At 33.5% G+C, this 22,743-nt stretch overlaps 1 long non-coding RNA gene across 1 annotated transcript in view; it reads left to right on the forward strand.

Moving 5' to 3' along the window:
- The first annotated feature begins 8,835 nt into the window (after positions 1-8,835).
- LOC119473566 overlaps positions 8,836-22,743 on the forward strand; it is a 28,683-nt gene continuing 14,775 nt past the window's right edge. The window contains exon 1 of the long non-coding RNA XR_005202776.1: positions 8,836-8,930. This is a non-coding gene — a long non-coding RNA (uncharacterized LOC119473566). The remainder of the gene's footprint in view (positions 8,931-22,743) is intronic.

The raw sequence follows: 22,743 nt of genomic DNA on the forward strand, positions 1-22,743 counted from the left end.
CATTTTCCTATACAAGACAGAGTTGATTCGGAACTTAGTGTGGTTCACATGATGGAACCTGATGTGGTAATCTCATTTTACTGTTTCAGAATGTAGGAGGTAGAACGTAGAATATTGATAATTTAGATTCCATTATTTTTTATTTGCATAAAAACTGCTCATGTTGGAAACAAAAATTTCAATGTTAACAAGAGTAGTCACTTCTAAAATAAATAATCACTTTATGTATAATATCAAGTGTTCCTTACCCTGTATTAAGATTTTTCTGAGTATTTGTTTTTAGAAATCATGTTCAAGCAAATTATAAACTATGAAATAACTTTTCTTCCAATATTAAAAGATTTTCATAAAGAAATATTCAGCAACGTGCTAGAAAGTGTTTAATAACTAGTTGTCCCAGGGGAAAACAAAACTGTTGTGTCGTATTTGTTGATTTCTGTTGTATACATGCGGCTACCATGATCAATTTTAATCTGCCAATATGAGGTCACTGAATGTGGAGTTGGGGGAAAAATGTACCCAGCTGGCTTCTGGGAGTCTTACTAGCCAACTTCAGGACAAAATTGTGAATATCTGATTGCATTTTACACTACTTTTGTATAAAACAACAGCTTTTTCAATGATCTTGCAAATTTGGGTGAACAATGCTATAGAAATGCATAGAATTGATGGATAATAGTGCCTAAAATGCTACAATTATGGCGGGTTATCATCTAAGATATGTCACTTTTATGGTTGCCATAATTTATGTGTAAACCATGTGCTTTTTCTCCTTAATTTTTTCAACCACTGTCTCTGGGCACCGTATGTGATTGGCATCAGAATAAATGGGTAGAAGTGAATCTGAATACACTCATTCTATTTGCTTCAAGTTTCCAAGAGGTAGACACTTGGGACAGAAGAATTTTTTTCATTTCTTGGTTAAAAAAGAAGAACCATTTATTTGATGTATTCCAATAAATATACTTAAAAGATAAAATGATATAACTTCTATTTGTATGCGCATAAAGATGGCAAGACCCCACATGAATATCTACTTGTGAAAAATATGAGATTAAGAAAAATGGTTCTTGAAAGTCTGTGCTTTTTTCAATTTCAGAATTGTCTATACATCTCTGAATACACAATGCAGTTTCATACATTGATACCACTGCATCTGCTGTTCCTTGTATTTTGAGTGCCTTTCTATGACACTTATAAATTCTTCAGTGAGTTGTCACCTTTCTCATATAAAAGTCTATTCTGATATACATCTTACATTATTTGAACACATGTTTTCTCCCCATTAGGTGGTGGGCCCCTTAAAGAGAAGCCCGATGTGTTATTCAGCTTTCTATCACAAAACAGAGTAAAGTGTCTTAACACATAGCAGCCGAACTAAAATTAATTGAATCATAAAGTAATGCCCTCTTTTCCCTTTTTCTATGGCCTCACACTTTTTGTATTGATTCCTGGTTTTTTATCTTTGCAATTTCAGAATCTTAAATATTGTCACCAATTAGCTGTCAAAGTTATATTATCTGAATAAATTATAGCAAAGTTAGCCAACCTAATTTTATTACCTGTGTTTTCAATTTTCTCGGTTTAAATGTCCTTTTGACAGGGTGTATTGACTGAATTCGGAGCCTATAAAAGTAGTTTTTCTAACTTCGTCATGTTAATATCTTTAACCATATCATTGATTGTGTATCAAGATATGGAGCCTTTTGGTATTTAGTGTTTATGTGCTTTTGAATAATTTGCATAGTTTAAAAAATATGATAAGAGTCAAACATATATTTGTTAGCTTTTCGGCTTGTTTCATAATTTCTTTAAAGTGTACCAAATCATATGTGAAATAAGATATGCAAGAGTTACAGATTTTATTTTATATCATATCCTGTTCATGCCCTGCTATTGAAGAAACAACTCTACACAAATGTTATTGCCAGAGTTAAGCAATGTCAGTGGTGAATAATTTATTATTTTACCATTACCTTTTAAAATTTCATTGTGAATCAGTATTTGATCATTTTACCATTACATCATATGCCACTTAAAGGAACCTAGGGACAGGCCTTATCCATTACAAAAAATTAACTCAAAAGACTTAAATGTAAAATGCAAAGCCATAATAGATCTAGAAGAAAACACATGAGAAAATCTACATGACACTGTGGCTGGGGATAAGCTCCTCGATACAATACCAAAAGAATGATCCATGAAAGAAAGAATAGGTGGTAACAGATGCTGGAGAGGATGTGGAGAAATAGGAACATTTTTACAGTGTTGATGGGAGTGTAAATTAATTCAACTATTGAGGAAGACAGTGTGGCGATTACTCAAGAACCTAGAAATAGAAATTCCATTTGACTCAGCAATCCCAGTACTGGGCATATATCCAAAGGATTATAAATCATTCTATTATAAAGACACATGCACACGTATGTTCACTGCGGCACTGTTTACAATAGCAAAGACCTGGAACCAACCCAAATGCCCACTGATCATAGACTGGACAAGGAAAATATGACACATATACACCATGGAATACTATGCAGCCATTAAAAATGATGAGTTCATGTCCTTTGTAGGGACATGGATGAATCTGTAAACCATCATTCTCAGCAAACTGACACAAGAACAGAAAAATTAACACCGCATGTTCTCACTCATAGGTGAGTGTTGAACAATGAGAACTCATGGACACAGGGAGGGGGGCATCACACACTGGGGTCTGTTGGGGGTGCATAGGCGAGAGACAGTTGGTGGGTAGCGAGGTTGGGGAGGGTTAACAGGGGGAGAAATGCCAGATATAGGTGACGGGTGATAGAGGCAGCAAACCACATTGCCATGTATGTGCCTATGCAGGAATCCTGCAAGTTTTGCACATGTACCTCAGAACCTAAAGTGCAATAAAAAAAATTTTTTTAAAGAAAGAATAGATGGTATACTTTATTAAGATTTGAAAATTTTGCACAACAAAAATACCATTAGAATGAAAGAGCAAGCCACAGACTGGAGGAATATATTTGAAAGAAAATCTGAAAAAGGACGTGTATTTAAAGCAGAAGGAGAACCCTAAAAGCTCAACAATAAGAAACCAAATAGAGTAAAAATGTATAAAAGTTCTGAAGGACACTTCACTATTATGTCAAAAAAGCATACAGAAATTACATACAACATCATCTGTCATTAGGAAAAGGCAAGTTAAAAAACATAAGATAATTAAAATCCAAAAGATATGACAACACAAATTTCTCTCACGAGAATGCAAAGCAACAGTAACTCTGATTCAAAGCTAGTAGAAATGCAAAATGATACAGTCATTTTGGAGGATAGTGTGGTAGTTTCTTATAAGTCTACATGTAGCCTTATCATGCAATCTAGCAATTGCTCTACTAGATATTTACCATCTGATTTAAAAACTTACATACACAGACACTCAAGTGGAATATAAAAGTTATAGAAGACTTATGCATAACTGCAAAATTAAAGCAACAAAGATGTCCTTTATTAAATACATAGATATGTAAACTATAGTACATAGATACCATAGAATACTATTCCATGATTAAAGGAATGAACTATCAAGTCATGGCAAAAAAATATGGATGAATCTTAAATGTCTCTTGCTAAATTAAGGAAGTCATTCTGAAAAGTTTGCCTGTTGTATGATTCTAAATATATAACATTCTGGAAAATATAAAACTCTAGAAGGTCACTGGTGGCAAAGGAAATTTGTAAGTTGATGAAATTATTCTGCCTGATACTCTAATGGTACATACACAAAATAATGCATTTATCAAAACCATTGAATATTATAGCATAAACATAGACTCTCAATGTATAAACGTTTTTAAAAATCATGTAGAAATTTGAGGGATTCCAGGATGGGATTCAGACTGAGAAAATAATCTAAACATACTAAAAATGTATTAAATTTCCTTACTGATTGGATTAGGGTGGAAAGGTGTTAATCTAAGTAATCTGCAAAATGAGTAGAGACTGTAAGATAAAAGACAAAGGTAAATGTGTATGAGTGATGTACCCTAGTTGATAAAGTTGTTTCCCGTGGAGTACATGTCAGCACCACTATACGTGTATATTGAACAATTAAGTTAATGGGTGACAAACAATGGCAGTCTGCCTGTTGAAGTGAGTGGTTACAGGCAATCAAGGGAAAAGGCAAGAAAGATCCAGAGACTACCGAATTAGAGTTGGAAACATCAGTGTTGTAGGGGAGGAAAAATAACTTTTCCTTTAGCTTTAATAAGTTATTAGTTGGAATGGACCCTTGTAAGAAAAGATAGATTAATAAAAGAAAAACAAACAGAAATTCACTAACATGTTTATTTCATATATACATAGGAGATACTCAGGGAAGAACTAGTTCTCAAACAGATGGCTTTGGCTTCAGCATATATATTATAGTATCTTCAACAAAGAACAATAAATTTTTAGAGAAGTGGCAAGACAAAGGAAAAGGACTTTGAGTCTCTTTCAGCAGCAACTGTGGAAAAGGCAAATAAATGCCAGGTAAAAGCTACTTAGTAAAACTTGTTGGTCAGATTCCTCTGGTAACATCTCTTGAACCAAAAGGATCCAAAGTCTTCAGTAGTGGACCTTGGTTCTCCCTGGTATAGATTGAGGGCAGCATATCTTGGGTCTTTGTAGACTTATGCCCTGCTTTCAGACAAGTAAAGGGAGGACAGAGAGCTTTTCTGCATCTACTTGTTCTTAAGTGCCTGCATCTCAACAATCCTTTATATTTTGGGGATGTATATTCTGATCTCCCACAGTATGAACTCATGTATTCATGTACTCATGTTTAGCTTAATATAAATACAAACAAAATATTGAAGATATGTGTATATGCATGGGGATTCTAAACACATGTATGCCCTTGCTGTATTAGCTAAGAGAGCCACGGGACCACTCCAGTGTCACTGAACACATGTAGGTCACAGATCTTGGTTTATAATACCAGTCTCTAGGAATCGAAACCGGAACTCCTTGGAGAAGTGGCTGATTCTAGGGCTGGGACAGAACATGTAAAAGACAAACCTAGAATCAGAAAGTAGAAAAATGCAAAAGAAAAAAAACACACACACAAAAAGACATACACTCGAAAATACAATAATGGAGATATGTCAGCTAGACACAGAAGCTAACTAAAAGAGCATCCCATGGTGAAAGTAGAACAATTTGAGCAGCAACATAAGCATTCCGATACTGAATTATAATAGAAACTATGAAATAAAAACCCATCGTCTCACAGCGACATAAATAAATGAGCAAATAATGAAATGAATCAGGGAGAGAGGACAAATACCTGGTACAGAATAATTTCAAATAATTTACATAGAAACTCTGCCCCAAAGAGGCACTTCTTAAGTGTGATCTATGCATTGTGACTCTTTTCAAATGCAAAGTGTGGAAAGGGAGAGAAAAAGCATAACATCACAGCAGGGAAACCTGACAAACACTACCTTGTAAAAGTGATCAAGGTAAATAACAAAAGAAATTAGCCATATGTATAATATGTACTCTTTTGAACTTGGTCAACATAATAAAAGGTTAAAAATTATTTTTAAAAAATGTAAGAAAACAATTGAGAAGTTCATTATATAACTTCATCTAAGAGGAAAATAATTATAGAGGGAAAATGTTGGAGAAATAATATTACAATCATGTCACAGTTCAAAACTGAACAAAATGATTACCTTCAGTTTTATATTGTTTTTAAGTAGATAATTATATATATATTCATGAATATAATGTGATGTTTTGATACATGCATACATTGTGAAATAAGCAGATCAAGCTAGTACTCATATGATATGATTAAAACGGCACTACACCTCTGTGATCTACCTTTTAAAAGCCTGTAATTCAGTTTTACCGTGAGAACAATATCAGACAAACCCAATGGAGTTACACCCCACAGAGTTCCTTTTTTAGGACTTTTCAACTGTCAAGATCACCTGAAACAAGCAAAGCCTAAGAACTGTCATAGAAAAGCAGAGGCTTAGAAGATATTATGTTAAATGCTATGTGGTATCGTGGATAGATCCTGAAACAGAAAAAGAAAACTAGCTAAGGAATATAGAAATCTGAATGAATTATAAATGTATATTAACAGTGAATAATCAATGTCTCATATTATAAATATCCCATACTAATATAAAATATTTATCATACAGACACAGTGTGGGACGTATAGGACCCGTCTAATATCTTCTTAACTATTCTGTAAATCTGAAAGTGTTCTTTTTTTTTTTTTTAATCTGAAACTATTCTAAACTTAAAGATTTACTTAAAACATGAAAAAAAAAATAAAGGTTCGAAATCTTATGAAAGTTCACATAAAACTAAAATATAGGTGTTTCAGTACACTTCCTGTACTTGGCCCCATCTTAAAGTAATCAGTTCGTTTTTTAACTGTGACATGATTACATTGTTTATTTCTTCAAGATTTTCTCACTACCTTTTTACTCTTAGATACATTTCTATAATGAACCTCTTGAATTCATTTTTTCCTTGCATTTTCTAAAAGAATCTTTTTACAATTTTTTATTACATGGGTCAATTTTCAAATAAGTCTCCAGAGAACCTCTTGTTAAAAATGCAGTGTTGAATAATGAGAACACATGGGCACAGGGAGGGGAGCATCACACACTGGGGTCTGTGAGGAGGAACTAGGGGAGAGGCAGCGTGGGCTGGGAGTTGGGGAGGGGTAACATGGGGAGAAATACTAGATATGGTGATGGGGAGGAAGGCAGCAAACCACATTGCCATGTATGTACCTATGCAACAATCCTGCATGTTCTTCACATGTACCCCCAAACCTAAAACTCAATAAAATATTTTTTTAAATGGTGGGCATATTACAAACCTGCAAAAAAAAAAAAAAGGCAGATTTTAGGGTCTGCCCAAGCTATTTTTGTGTGTTAGTCTAAGGTCAGATCCAGCAATCTGGATATTTACAGACATTTCAGGTGAATTACTATACATTCCCAAATTGGAGAAAAACAGATATAAGACATCTAAAGGGGTAGTATTTATTTGTTCTTGCTTTCATTTTTTCCTACACCCTTCTATTAATTTTATTTCTTGCATTTGAAGTTGCTTTGTAGAGAAAAAGAAAAATATTGGGGTCCAATTCATTCCATCTGCCTTATTCTTGTTGCTCCTATAGGAATTGATAAGCATGCTAAAACTTGCTAATGAGTATATTTTATAAATATCTACTATTTTAAATAAAGGTTTGCAAATTTTAACTGTTTCTTTTATATTTGCAATTTCTTTTCCAAAAAGTATTCTATTATCAGTATACTTTCTAAGTTTTTAGTGTTCTGAAGTTTTCAGTTCTGTCTATAATGCACTTAAAAAAACAGTATTTTTCTTTTTAAAAAAAGTTTTCGAAGTGTTGATTCATTCTTTTTGTAACTTTATTGAGGTATAATTGATATACAAAAATTGCACATATTTAATGTATACATTTTGATGAGATTTCACATATGTATACACCTATACTGCCACCCCCTAAAAGTATTGAAACATATTTATCACTGACAAAGCATTTCTAGTGTTCTCTTGTAGTGGTTTTTGTTTGATTTTGTTTTGTAGTAAGAACACTTAACATGAGATCTGTTCTATTAAACATAAAGTGCACACTGCAACATTGTTAACTATAGCATCTATGTTGTATAGAGATCTGGAATGTATTAATCGTGCGTAACTGAGTGTACTCAGGAACAACACCTTACCATTTTCTCCTTTTCATAGCCTCTAACAAACACCATTTGATTCTCTACTTTTATGAATTTGGCTATTTTAGATGTGTCATATATTTTATGCATCAATCCTACCAGTTGTACTTTGCTTTTTCTGTTTCCATAGTATATATATCTAAATAATTAACCTACCTTCCAGATTCTTATAGTCTAATTATGAATTTTGAGTTAATTTGTATTACTTTGAGATAAAACTTATTTTCTGAAAATACAGTAATGAATAGTAGCAAATCACCATCTTTTATTGCCTCAAAGTTTCAAATTCTTAAACTATGTCACCTTTCCTAATATATATATATATACATATATATATATTTTTTTTTTCATAGGCTTTTGGGGAACAGGTGATATTTGGTTACATGAGTAAGTTCTTAAGACGTGATTTGTAAGATTTTGGTGCACCCATCAACTAAGCAGTATACACTGAACTCAATTTTTAGTCTTTTATCCATCACCCCATCTCCATCCTTTCCCTCAAGTCTTCGAAGCCCATTGTGTCATTCTTGTGCATTTGTGTCCTCATAGCTTAGCTTCCACTTATGAGTGAGAATATACAATGTTTGGGTTTCCATTCCTGAGTTGCTTTACTTAAAATAATAGTCTCCAGTTCCATCCAGGTTCCTGCAAAGCCATTGTGCGTGTGTGTGTGTATGTGTGTGTGTGTGTGTGTGTGTGTAAAGGTGTTGGAGAGGATGTGGAGCAACAGGAATGCTTTTACACTGTTTGTGGGACTGTAAATTAGTTCAACCATTGTGGAAGACAGTGTGGCAATTTCTCAAAGATCTATTACTGGGTATATACCCGAAGGATTATAACCATTCTGCTGTAAGAATACATGCACATGTATGTTTATTGCAGCACTATATACAATAGCAAAAACCTGGAACCAACCTAAATGTCCATCAATGGTAGACTGGATGAAGAAAATGTGTCACATATATACCATGGAATACTATGCAGCCATACAAAAGAATGAGGTGATGCCCTTTGCAGGGACATGGATGAAGTTGAAAACCATTATTCTCAGCAAACTAACACAGAAACGGAACACCAAACACTGCATGTTCTCACTCATAAGTGAGAGTTGAATAATGAGAACACATGGACACAGGGAGGGCATCATCACACACCAGGGCCTGTTGGGGCATGGGGGTCAAGGGGAAGGATAGCATATAACTAATGCATGTGGGGCTTAAAATCTAGATAACATGTTAATGGGTGTGCGTAACCACCATGTCACGTGTATACCTATGTAACAAACCTGAACATTCTTCACATGTATCCTAGAACTTAAAATATAATAAAAAAGAATATTTTGATTACATTAAACAAAACTCCTGATTTTGCTACCTTTTTTTTAAGAAGCTTGTTTCTTTATACATTTGGTTTCTTCCAGTTTTAACTCATAACACATATCTCTTAAGCTGGTGTTTGTTACTTAACATCATGGCCTTTTAGATAAAAACCTACAAATCCTTCTTTCTGATCCCACATTGTTGACTCTGTTGATTTTATTTTACTCCAAACTTAGTCTGTCTGAATTTCACTAACCCTCTGATATCTTTATTCACTAAGATACTAATACATCTCTACTTAGTAATACACTAACACTTCAAATTTAGAATATCTAAAATTGACTTAATCTTTTTCTGTCCCAACTCTGCTCTTTTTGTGAGGAGAGAGAGTTTTAAAATTTAGTTGATGGCATCACTATCCTGTAAACCAGAAACCTAAATGTCATCTTTATTTTATTCTTTTCTCTTGTCTTACACATCAAAGTTAATACCAAAATACAGCTAAATTGTCTCCTACCTCACCCTTTCTTTTCTTTTCGGTGAATACTATTTTAAATCAAATTCTTATTTCTCAGCTGAAATGTTCTGGAGATCACTTTGCATTCCCAAAGCATAATTATCATCAGTAACAATCCATATAAAACACTATAAATTGTGATTAATAAGTTGAATTGACATGGTTTATTGAAAACATTCATAGGCTTCTTGTTAAGAAAGTGACAATAGATGTCCTTTTGCAGGAGTTTGGTGAACTGTATCATTGTCACATTTCCCAATTCAGAGTCAACCATCTATTGGCCAAAATTAGTGATTTAAAGATAGTTAAGACATCCAATCAAATGATCTATTTTGGTATATGTATATGTATGTATATATATATATATATATGTGTGTGTGTGTGTGTGTGTGTGTGTGTGCGTGCGCGCGCCCTCGCGCGCGCGCGCACACACACACACACACAGACTAGGTAATTTAAACAATAGAATATTTCTATTAATTTTCTCCTGAGGTATCACTCCTTGGCTTATAGATTGCCATCTTATCTTCATGTCTTCATGTGATCTTGCCTTGGTGTCTGTCTTCTAATTTATTCTTTCTGTAGGGCACCAGTCATATCGGATTGAAACTGACTCTAATGACCTCATTCTAATTTTATCACTGATTTTAAGACCCTATCTTTAAAACCAGTCACATTCTGAGGTACTGGGGGCAAGGACTTCAACATATGAATTTTGAAGGGACAGAATTGAATCTATCTATCATCTATCTATCTATCAATCAATCATCTATCTATCTATCATCTATATATTTCATAAACAGGGAAGAATGAGTAACTGTGCTGCTTTAGGTGAGGATGAAATTATTTATTGAGTTTTAATTTTGTTAAGCACTTGAGGATACCTAGTTGAATAAGAAAATAATGTATGGATCTAAGGTAAAAAGACATGTACCTTATGAAATGCAAGTTACTGCTATGCACACTATCATTGTGATAAGTGTAGACAATATGGAAGCACAGATAAGTGAGGCAACTACTTGCAGACTTCAAGCAAGGTCATTCTCCCTGTGATATGTTTGTCTCTATCTGTCTGCAGGGCTGCTGTTCCACAAACTGTCAGCAGTGAAACCCTTTGTTTGTCTAATCATATTTTTGCTTACTATCTCCTATTCTTAGCTTAAACATCCCTATTTCAGGTAATACATCTTCCTGTACTCCCATAGTACCTACCTTTTACTTTCTATCACAACCCTCACTGATTTTATTGTATTTTTAAAAAGAATTACAATTCTTGCTTGAATGTAAGATTAATTTTAATAATATTTAAATTAATATATTTTATAAATGATTTTAGTGTCCCCAGTAGCTGACACTGAATATGGCAATTTTCATATTTGCGAAATGAATATGAACGGATGTGAGTGAATTCATGCAAAATCTCCACTGGTTAGCAATTAGCCCCTTCATGTTAATCAAAATTTTATGTTGTTTTCTTAAAGTTCAAAAATAATAAAAAGTGTTCATAATGTTTTTCTCCCTTAAACAAACTTCATGATGCTTCCTTCAGTATTATAACCCTCTTTGTCGTTGGAAGGCAACACTGTGACTCCTTTTCTTTTCAAATGTGTGTATACATATGAATATTATTCATGGATGTATCATACTTTCTTTTCAAATATTTTATTAAAATAGGTTTTTTAAATGTATTAACCTTGTGAAGTTTGTTTACTACTAGGTTCATGTGCCTTTTTAGTGTATCTCAAAATGCTATTTGGAAAGGTGAGGTTAGGGGATTTAATAAAAATGAAACTGTAATACGGATATCTTCACTTTTATGTTTAGATTGCAGCTTCTAACTGTGACGAGTTTCCTTTATTTCTTTCAGAGTTTAAGAAAACAGGGCATTCTTCATAATATTTGAATCTGTGGTTTTTGTTAACAACACATTCATCAATAAGACTTTTAATTTTAAATTTAAATTTGTGTAACTCCAACTATTACATTTCTAGATATTTTGTCTCCTAGAAAAGGGATACCTAGGCCCTTGAATTGTTTTAATGCCCCCAGTTTAGCCTTCATTTCCTGTAATCTCTCTTGGGTTAATTATTTCTTGGTAATCAGGTCACCAATTTCAATTTTCAAGTACTTCTAAGTAATGGTTTCAAGGTGAGATCTTCCATATTAAAGAAAGCAATCCCTCCCACAAAAGAGGCTTCATTGCTCTTAAAAATGAAAGATCATGAAAGAAGATTTAGAAAACTGTTTCATTCAAAAATATTCTTTCATTCTTGCAATGGAATTAGCACTACATCAGTTGTAACTACAAAATATTATATTTTGTCATAAATATAGGAATTATGTTATAGATAATAATCAAAACAAAAGTGAGCGTTGAACAATGAGAACACACAGACACAGGGAGGGGAACAGCACACAGCAGGGCCTGGGGGTGGGGGGACTAGGGGAGGAATAGCAGGGGGTCTGGGGATTGGGGAGGGATAGCATTAGGAGAAATACCTAATGTAGATGGCGGGGCCATGGATGCAGCAAACCACCACCATGGCACATGTATACCTGTGTAACAAACCTGCAGGATCTGCACATGTACCCCGGAACTTGAAGTATAAGAAAGAAAAAAGGAAAGAGAGAGTGAAACAAGAAAGAAAGAAAGAAAGAAAGAAAGAAAGAAAGAAAGAAAGAAAGAAAGAAAGAAAGAAGAAAGAAAGAAAGAAAGAGAGAGAGAGAGAAAGAGAGAAAGAGAGAGAGAGAGAGAGAAGGAAAGAGAAAGAAAGAGAAAGAAAGAGATTATCATTATATTAGCTTTTACGCAATTATTTATTAATGATTAATATCCAATAGTTATTGCTTATTATGTTAGCTTTTGAACAGTTCTTCATAGTTCTTTGTGGTAGGAGCTACTTCTTAAATATTTGTATGTTTCTCCGTCCTGTACCTCATCTCGCAGCCACTAGCCACAGCACATAATATTATGTGAGGTATATGCTGATAATATATTTTAAAATTCTGAAGGTAAAAAGTATTATTTTTATTACATAAAGATAGATGATATTGCGGGTATTTGGAATAGTACTTATATAGAGAATAAAGTGAATGATTACCATGTGCTTTGGATACTTTTAAATGATTTGAACAATCTGTAAAACTTAATTCTGTAGACATTGCTAATATTTGCATTACTTAATGTTTTAATGGAAATCTCCTTAGTCTTTGTCTTTTGAGCTCATTCTCTTCATTGTAGCATTTCCTAATGCTGCCTATTTAGCAGTGTTTTATGTGGCTGTCTTGGCACCTAATCAGAAGAGGAAGCCATAAAACTCATACAATTCTCTAAACTTGTTCTTATTCTAGAGACAGATCTCCCCTTAAGGATCAATTTCTGAGAATCCAGACACCTGGTTTTTTTGAAAGAACCCTAGAGGACAGCTCCTAATCACCTTTTAATATTCACATAAAAAGGGAATATGGTTTTAAACTTTAAAAAATGACATTAGAATATGCCAAATCTTGGAACTGGATAAAACAGCAAAATATTGCCTCTCTAATAAGAGTGAGAACTTTAATATTATTCCTGCTTCAGGACCAAATAGGCCAGGAATTGCATAAGTTTGTATCAAATACCTCTGTTACATTAAATACAACAATGCCACATAATTGTAATTACATAAACATTTATTATGTGACTCACAAGTGAGATACTATGGGTGACACAGTAAAGGCCATAATTATGTAATTATAAAATATAATTTATCTAGGAAATTATTTCATTTATATTAATAAAAGTATCTATTCAAATGGCACTGGAAACTTGTGTGTGAAAATGAATTGTACTTCGAGATGGGTTAAAAATGTGTCAGATTTTTACTTTTAGATGTGAAAGAAATGAAGAACGGCCAATAGCTCTCACACATAGCAAATGATTGTCTCATGCTTTAATATTCTCTATTTCTCTTCTGAGCAACTATATTCAGACTGAAATTATATAGCATTCTTAACAGACTCCTAAATTCTGATATTATTTACCCTAAATAGTTTCCTTGTTTATAATCTCCTCAAATTTTCTTAGCGATTCTTATAGGTAGTGGCTTAGAATGAACATGCCTCTCTGAATTGGATTACTGGATCTCATATAAAAGAAAATTCAGTGTCCTGTACATCGATAGGGATTTAATATGTCATATTTTTATATGAGGTTCTAAAAAAAGGAAAGGGTCTGAGAGAATTTCACTTAGCCTTTGAGCCCTGCAGTTAAATGCATTACTGACTTAATCAGACTTGTTAGGCACCTTCTCAGCTCTGTGGCAGAAAACTTAAAAGTAAATTTTAAGCCAAATAAACTTGCTTTGCTTTTCACATGAGCACATTTTATTTCGCTTTGCTACTCCTTAGACAAATGTATTTTCTTAATGCTTACCACAATGGATTATTTAGTTGAGATTCCTGAATGTCTTTGATCTCTTCAGATAAATGGCATTGAATGAGGACACTATTATAATAATTAGCGCCATCTTCATCATATTGTAATTATACAAAGGATCAAATAAGAAGGAACCAATCCTTTTAAATGCAACACATTTAAATCCACTCCAATTCTTTGTGAATATATTCGTGCACTATATCAGCTTTCCTCCATAAGGGTCACTTTCAATTACAGGCATGAATGTATTTATTCATCAGTTCACAAAAAGCAACCAGATAGGTTAACCAGTAAAAGACACCTTCTTTCTTGGAATATATAAATAAGCCTCTAACAAAAAGACCTGTTCAACACTTAATGGTGAATTTCCTTGGCTTTTTGTGGCTCTATCATTGTCTTGTTGTGAATTTGATGTATGTACATTATGCTTCCATTGAAGACTCATTTTTTGCCTAGACGGCTGTCACATAGCCTCATCAGTTTATGTTGACATAATTGTAACTTTAAAATTCCCTAATTAAAATAGGTTTATATTCTGCTAAATATTATTTATGTATAGGAAAATCATTGATGAATCTTTACCAATTATGATAAGCATTTATCCTGAGATACAGTTAATAATTCATTATCAGGCTCTCCCTTAAAATGATGGCAGGAAAAACCCAGTCTTTAGTATCATGCATTTATTATTGATGTATTTGAGTAAAACCCTTTCTTTACCAAGTAAACCCTCTTCTTTTATGTGTTGCTTCAGGTAACTAATGTGAAAACTTTTACTGTTATATACTTGTAATGACTAATTTTTACATGAATTACCCTCTGTAATCCATTTATTTGATTTTAGTTTATGTACACTCAAGTAATATGTGTGTACACTAATAAACATGTCCACTATGTGTAAATATGTCTGTTCACTACTTAAGTAACTAAGTAGTATATAAGAAGTAATTGATAAACTGCTTCTTGTACTATATTTAGACAATGGTACAAATTCTTAAGCCCTAGTATATAAAGCTAATTCGTCTTTCTGAAAACCTGCCTTCCAACTTTATATTTAATCCTCTGTCATTTAATGAGATATTTTCCTATCTTTTCAATTTCTTTTCCCAAATACTGATGTTTTATCATTTTGTCTCAAATTTTTTCCTAAATATTTTATGATATATGCAACTAGATTTAAATGAGAAGTTTTTCATTTTGGAGGGGATGGAACGGGGAAAAGGAAGTGCAAGGAAAATCACTTCTCTTTAAACACTTATTAGTGTATCTTAAAGGTTACTTATAATTTTAAATTTAATCTTGAGAAAAATGGAAATAATCTATTGCACACTTTATAAAACCTGACATGGTATTTTTAAAAGTAGGTCTAAAAATAATTTAGTTTTAGATTGGTTTTTATGCACAGTATAATGTGTGTATTCTATATTTTTATGCAAAGTATAAAGTATAATAGCAAAGATTTTAGTCACCAGATTTAAAAATAAAATGTAGGCACAACTATCTTGTAATGAAATAAGAATATTTTAAAATGCTATCATACATATATTAATATTTTATTAATAATTGAAACATCAAAGGCCTTAGAAACAAATGCAACAGCTTCAAGACCCTTTTAACAGACACTTCTTTTCACAAGGTACAGCGAAGTTGACTGAATAATTAAGAGAAGCTATTCTCTGAGCTGACATGTGCTCCTGAATCATGCTATGATGTGTGGGTATCAGGGCCCATTTTAGATTGCAGAGAAAAGCATGATTCTGCCTTCACGTGACAGACGTCCGACAGAGTCTCTCCAAACCTACTTATTTTATGGGTGAAGAAGCCAGTGATATCCTGGAGTTTAAGTGTCTTAGTGAACGTGTTCTTAGTGAACGGTGAACAGCAGAAGAAGGGGATGGAGGAGAAACATCTCTTTTTTTTTTTAACACCTACATTTGTCAGGAATTCTTTATAACACTATACGAGTTTTATTTTATGTAATCTTTAAACTATAAATTCAATCCTAATCTTACATATGAGGAAAACCTATAAACAGGGTCAGATGCACGTTGCAAAAGGAACATGCAAAGCCACTTGTTCACAAAGGAGGAAAAAGGTTTTTCCTTTCTTCTGCAGTTTTTTTCTTGACTTATCATAGTGTCTTTTATTTGCTGTTTAGTGTCACCTTACCTTTAGGACAGGAACTGGTGTCCCTTTTGTTTATTTATTTAATGTCTGACTTGCTTCTCTCGAATATATGCTCCAGGAAATCAAGGAGCAAGTTAATTTAAGTGGAAATTTTTATAAATGTTTCTGAGAAAGAATCTGATTTTTATGAATGTTCCTGAGACAGACTCAGAGTGAATAAATTTATCTGAGTTTTAGGGTTCTGAAATATTTTCACCTACTTCGGCACCATTTTTCTGGTGGCTAATATTGACACTCTTCATTTAAGACAAAAATTTTCAAACTGATCATAAGGCTAACTTGAGTCAATTGGTAAAAAGCTTCTGATTTCCCATTCCCCGCCTCTAGGACATTTTAATGCAATTGGTCAACTAGAGGTCTAGTTTTTGAATGTCAGTCATATATCATCACTCTTCTTTTTTTTTTTTTTTTCTCTCTCTTGAATATGTCTCTTTTTTTAATTGACATAATAAAAGGGGGAGCAATGCCTTTAATCCATAGTGAGAACCCATAATAAATGAAAAAATATAATCACACATTGTCTTAAATACATCTCTGTGCATACACATAGCTCACACTAATTTTTAAAATATGCCCTCCCAAACTTTTATATCCAGATACATATGTATTCTATGCTGAGACACACACACACAAAAATGGTAACTCTATTTATAATTCTAGGTTAATCAATAATACCCACTTTCAGATACATATTTTAGTTAGTGTTTCTTTCACGTCTGCTATAATTAGAGGAACACAATACGTGCTCATATTTATGTGCATATGTGCAATTTATTTCTACCCCGAGATACATAAACACTTGCAGAAATCAAAGTGATGGTTTAGTTGCAGAGTGAGTGAGTTTGTGGTTGTAAGAAAGAGTAACTTGTTTAATAGATATGCTAGAGTATCTCTTATAATTAAAGTAAAGCTAGGCAACCACATTTCAATGAAATAGAAACCTGACCAACCACCGGTAAGTTGACATCACAACTTGTAAATTTTTTTCCTCTTGAACTCTACTATTTTTTATGTATATATTATTGCATTTTAGGTTCTGGGGTACATGTGAAGAACATGCAGCATTGTTGCATGGGTACAGACATGGCACATCACTCTTCTACATAGCCAGTCCAACGGCTTCCATTCTACGCAAAACAAAATTGAAATTCTTTGCTCTGGCCAACAAACCCATGTGTCAGTTCTCTCTAACTTTCTCTCTCACCACTCCCTCCCATGCCTGTATGTTCAATCTACATATTTTTTAAATGTCCTGTTTTTTGTAAATGTGAGGCTTATTTCTGCCTTTGTATTTGTAATTTTGTGTGGCTCGAATGTCCTTCCTCTGATCTCTTCATGGAAAGTATTTTCTGGTCATTTAGGTTTTCTTCCATAATTATTTATGACAGAGGCCTTTCCTTCGCCTCTGTAAGAGGTCACACAAATTGAAGTTGCCCCTTTCCTGGTGCTGTTCATCACATCACTCTGCCATTTTGCTTTCATTAGCATGTTAACATATAATATAAACATCTAAATTTACCTTGTTTATTAATTAATTATTTAATATCTTATTATCTTTGTAGAAAAGAAACTCCAGAAGATAATAGACCTAGTTAATCATCTCTTTTTATGGCTCCACTGCCTAGGCCAATGTCTGTCAATCAGTACCTATGAATTCACATTTACCCCACCTTTGACTTCTATAGTACTCTTGACACTCACCTGAATAATTTTCCTGAATTTATCTTAAAGAGGAAGATCATGGCACTTCCTTACCTATATCCCATGCCAATATGGCCATAATCAGAATATTTAAGCAGTAGATGATTTAATAAATCACATCTGGGGTAAAATATTCAGTGTTCCTTATAATAGTGATTAAGCTAAGAGAAGGATAGGTTGGAGATTAAGGATAGAGTGAAAGTCAGATACATAATAAGAGTATCCACTGCATATATTGCTTGCTAATAATTATACTAGTAAGTTTAACTTTAATTGACCCCAGAAAACCCTGTCTCCGAATACAGGCATACAGGTATACTGGAAAGATATTGTGGGTTCAGTTCCAGACTATTACAATGAAACAAATATTGCAATGAAGCAAGTCACACAAGTTTTTTGGTTTCTCAGTGAGTGCCTATAAAAATCTATATTTACGCTATATTCTAGTGTTCAACAATATTATATCAAAAAATACACATACCTTAGTGAAAAATTAAGGTATTGCTTAAAAATGCTAACAACCATCGGAGCCTTTTTAGTGAGTTGTAATCTTTTTGCTGGTGCAGGGTCTTGCCTCAGTGCTGATTGCGGCTAGTGGATCAGGGTGGAGTTGCTGAAGCTTAGGATAGCTGTGGCAATTTTTTTAAATAAGACAAATACAGTTTTCCTCATCATTTGACTTTTCCTTTCATGAAAAATTTCTCTGCAGCATGCAATACTGTTTGACAGCATTTTACGCAGAGTAAAAACAAGAAGTTTAGGTAATATTCGAAGTTCTTCATCGTAATTTCAACAATGTTCACAGCATCTCCACCAGGAGTAGGTTTTATCTTGAGAAACCACTTTCTCTGCTTGTCCATAAAAAGCAACTCCTCACCTGTTGTAGTTTTTTGGTGAGGTTGCGGCAATTTAGTCACATCACCAGGCTCCACTTCCAATACCATTTCTCTTGTTATTTCTACCATGTCTGCAGTTACTTCCCTCACTTAATTCTCAAACCCCTAAAAGCCATCCATGAGGGCTGAAATAAATGTCTTTCAAACTCCTGTTAATGTTAATATCTTGACCTCCTCTCAAAAATCACAAATGTTCTTAATGACATTTAGAATGGTGAATTAGTCCCAGAAGCTTTTCAGTTTACTTCTATCAGATCTATCAGAAGAATAAATATCTATGGCAGCTATGCCTCACAAAATGTATTCCTTAAATAATAAGCCTTGAAAGTAAGAATTACTCATGAATCTACGAGCTGGAGAATGGATGTTGTGTTAGCAGTAAGGAAAACAGTAATCTCCTCATACCTCTCCATCATAACACTTGGGTGCCCAGGCACATTGTAAATGGACAGTTGTATTTTGAAAGAAATCTTTTTTGTCTAAGTAGTAGGTCTCAAGCGTGGGCTTAAAATATTCAGTAAACCTTGTTTTAAACAGATGTATTGTCACCTGGGCTTTGTTGTTCCATTTATAGAACACAGACAGAATAGATTTAGCATACTTATTAAGGTAATTAAGATTTTCAGAATAGTAAAAGAGCATTGGTTTCAACTTAATGTCACCAGCTGCATTGGCCCCCTAATGAGAGAATCAGCCTGTGTTTTGAAGCGTTGAAGTCAGACATTGACTTATCTCTCTAGATTTAAAAGCCCTAGATGAAATCTTTTTCCAATATAAGGCTGTGTCACCTACATTAAAAATCTGTTTTTCGGTGTGGTCACTTTGACGAAATACGTTAGCTTGATCTTCTGGAAATCTTTCTGCAGCTTCCACCTCAGCACTTGGTACATCACCTTGCACTTTTATGTTATAGAGACAGCTTCTTTCTTTAAGCCTCTGTTAGCTTCAGACATATTTTTCTGCAGCATCATCACCTCTCTCAGCCTTCACAGAATTGAACAGTTAGAAACTTGCTCTGGATTAGGCTTTGGCTTAAGAGTATGTTGTGGCTGGTTTGATCACCTAAGAAGAATATTAAAATTTTCTCTATATCATCAGTAAGGTTGTTCACTTAACATTTGCATGCCTTTTTCCTTCCAGAACTTAAGTTTTGTGCAAATTCCTTCTAGAACTTTGCCTTTGCATTCACAACTTGGCTAACTCGTATAAGAGTCCTACATTCCCCCCATTTCAACTTTTGACATGCCTTTTTCACTAAGCTTAATCATGTCTAGCTTTCGATTTAAAATGAGAGATGTGTGACTGTTCATTTGACCTGACCACTTCAGAGACCGTCATAGAATTATTAATTGTCCTAATTTTAACATCATGTTGCAGCAAATATGGAGGCCCATATACAGAGAAATGGAACATAGTGAAGCATTCAGAGTACACACATTTATTGATTAAATTTGCCATCTTACATGGACATGGTTCATGGCACCTTCAAATAATTACAATGATAACAACAAGATCACTATAACAAATAAAATAGTAATTTAATAGTTTGAAACATTCCAAGAATTATCAAAATGTGTCACAGAGACCAAATGCTGTTGGACAGACTTGTTGTACCCAGCGTTGCCATAAACCTTCAATTTGTAAAAAATGCAATATCTGCAAAATGAAATTAAGTGATACTGAATAAAACAATGCATGTCTGTAGCAAAATTCAGGCTTAGTACTTTAACATGAATTTTGTGAGCAGACAATTTAGTTTATAACATTCTCATCCTAAGCAAAGTTAAACTGATGCACCTCAGCATCTCTGTTTTTAAAATCTCAAGAGTTGAGATTTTTCATCTTTTCTAATAGTTTGACAAACACATGCAAATAGGTTAATAAGAATTGTCTAATAAGAAACAAGTAATGATTGTAGAAGGCTTCAGAGTGAAACAGAGTTTCATAGAGCAAGAGAAGCTTGCCCAAAGTCCACACAAGTAGTGGAGAAACAAACACACTGAATTCTAAATTCAAAGTCCGCAGTGTTACATCAATTTTCTGCACAAAATGAACAACAACAAATTCACAAAATGAAATCAAATAAATAAAATAATCTTGCATTCCTTTAGGGAATATTACTTTTGTTTAAAATAAAATATGTTTTCTCCAAAATATTAATTTATCACAGGGGTTATTATTCAAATGTTCAAATGTCTTTTTTGGTTGGTTTGATATATTCTGTTTATTTGATTACAGTTTTCAACTTTGCTTGGCAAAAAATATTCTTTGAATATGCATGTACTATACTTAAATTGATAAAGAGAATTACTCTTCTTAAAACAATGTGGAATTCTCTGCTGGGTCCATGAAATCAACTGTAAACTCTGTCCTATACTCTCTAACACCTATGTCTCCCTGGGCCAGATACTGAGATGGAGTGTTGTCTAAATAACTCTACCCATTATTCTTGACCAGTGTTGGGTTACTGAGAGTAGAAAAGCTTCTTGCCATATCAACAGATACCTAAATGCAGGTATTGAAGTTTTACATCAAAGGAGTGTGATACAACTTTGCCTATGTGCTTCACAGTTTGAAAAAAATACAGAGAAGAAATGAAAAGTTTTCTCTTTTAGTCTGCAATTATATTCTTGATACTATAATTCCCAAATGACATAAAATGGAATATGTGATTTCCTCACAGAAAATAAATCTTCAAAAAAATTAAATGGACCTTCTTAATAGGGTCTAAATTTAGTAAGCTCAAATGCCATGGCAGTTTATTGTTGGTTCTGCCCTGAAGAAGATGAGCTTACTTTGAGGGAAAACATAATCCTCTTAATATGTTTGCTATGTGAAATTCTAAGTATATTTAAATGAAATGATTTTAAACTCGATAGTAACTGAGAATTTAAGTAGATTTTGTTCTAGTATCTTTCCACTAAAGAATAATACTGAGTTGAAATTTTAAAAACTACTTCTCAGTATGACAAGTAAAAGAAATATAAATTGGCAGAATTAGACAGCTCTTTGGGGATCATACGTCTTGTAATTGTTTCTTTTTTCATGAAAATGTTACCATGATTTCATTTATTTTTCTTAGAGGGCCGAATCATACCAATAAGCATATATAACACATAGTATTGAGCTGACGTCGCTGCATTTACACAGATCCTCAAAATGATTAAAGGATGAACACTTCTGTTGTTAATTTACCTTGCTATAATACAAGTGTTTGGTGTGTAATTTTTCTCTACAAGTAACTGAGTATGCAATACAAATGGAGAACACAAGCGAAACAGTTACAGATTCCCCACTTGAGAATATTATGGGGAAGCTGGAGGCCTATCGCATATGGAAAATAGGCCTGTCATAAGAAGTTTAAAAATCAAGAGAGGTAGGATGCTGAGGGAGGAGAGACAACGTGTAGCTTTGTGATTTGGACAGTTTGTGAAGTGACATTTTTATTTGGTCTTGAAAAATGGAGAAAATATTAACATGTAGAGACTGTGTAGAACATGGGTCATGATTGTGAGGAATGAAAAGTGGGGAAAATCAAGTTAGTTTTTTCTCTTAGATGAAACAAAAGTACAAAAATCCATAGTTCCGTGTTGTTATTTAGAGTGAATATAGAGTTAATCCATGTTGCTTAAATTTAAGGTGAGTAAAGAGTTAATCCATATTGCTAAAATGTAAGATAAATATATAGTTACAGAAATGATGTAAATTGTGAGGATAGAAAAGGTAATTTGGGGCCTGGGCTGAGAAGGAATTTGAATGTAAATACTGGCTCTTCTGGGTCTTGTGAGCAGAGAAATGGCATGATTACAGTTGTGTATTAAGAAAATTAATTGGTAAGCATAGTGCTCATGTTATTTGAGGGGAAAAAAGAGCAGACTAGGTAGAAAACTATGCAGTCATCCAGGGGGAAAATAATGATAGTCTAATCTCTTATGGAACAATAAAATTAAAG

Source organism: Cebus imitator, unplaced genomic scaffold, assembly GCF_001604975.1.
Source record: "Cebus imitator isolate Cc_AM_T3 unplaced genomic scaffold, Cebus_imitator-1.0 Scaffold168, whole genome shotgun sequence".
In the NCBI taxonomy this organism is placed as follows: domain Eukaryota; kingdom Metazoa; phylum Chordata; class Mammalia; order Primates; family Cebidae; genus Cebus; species Cebus imitator.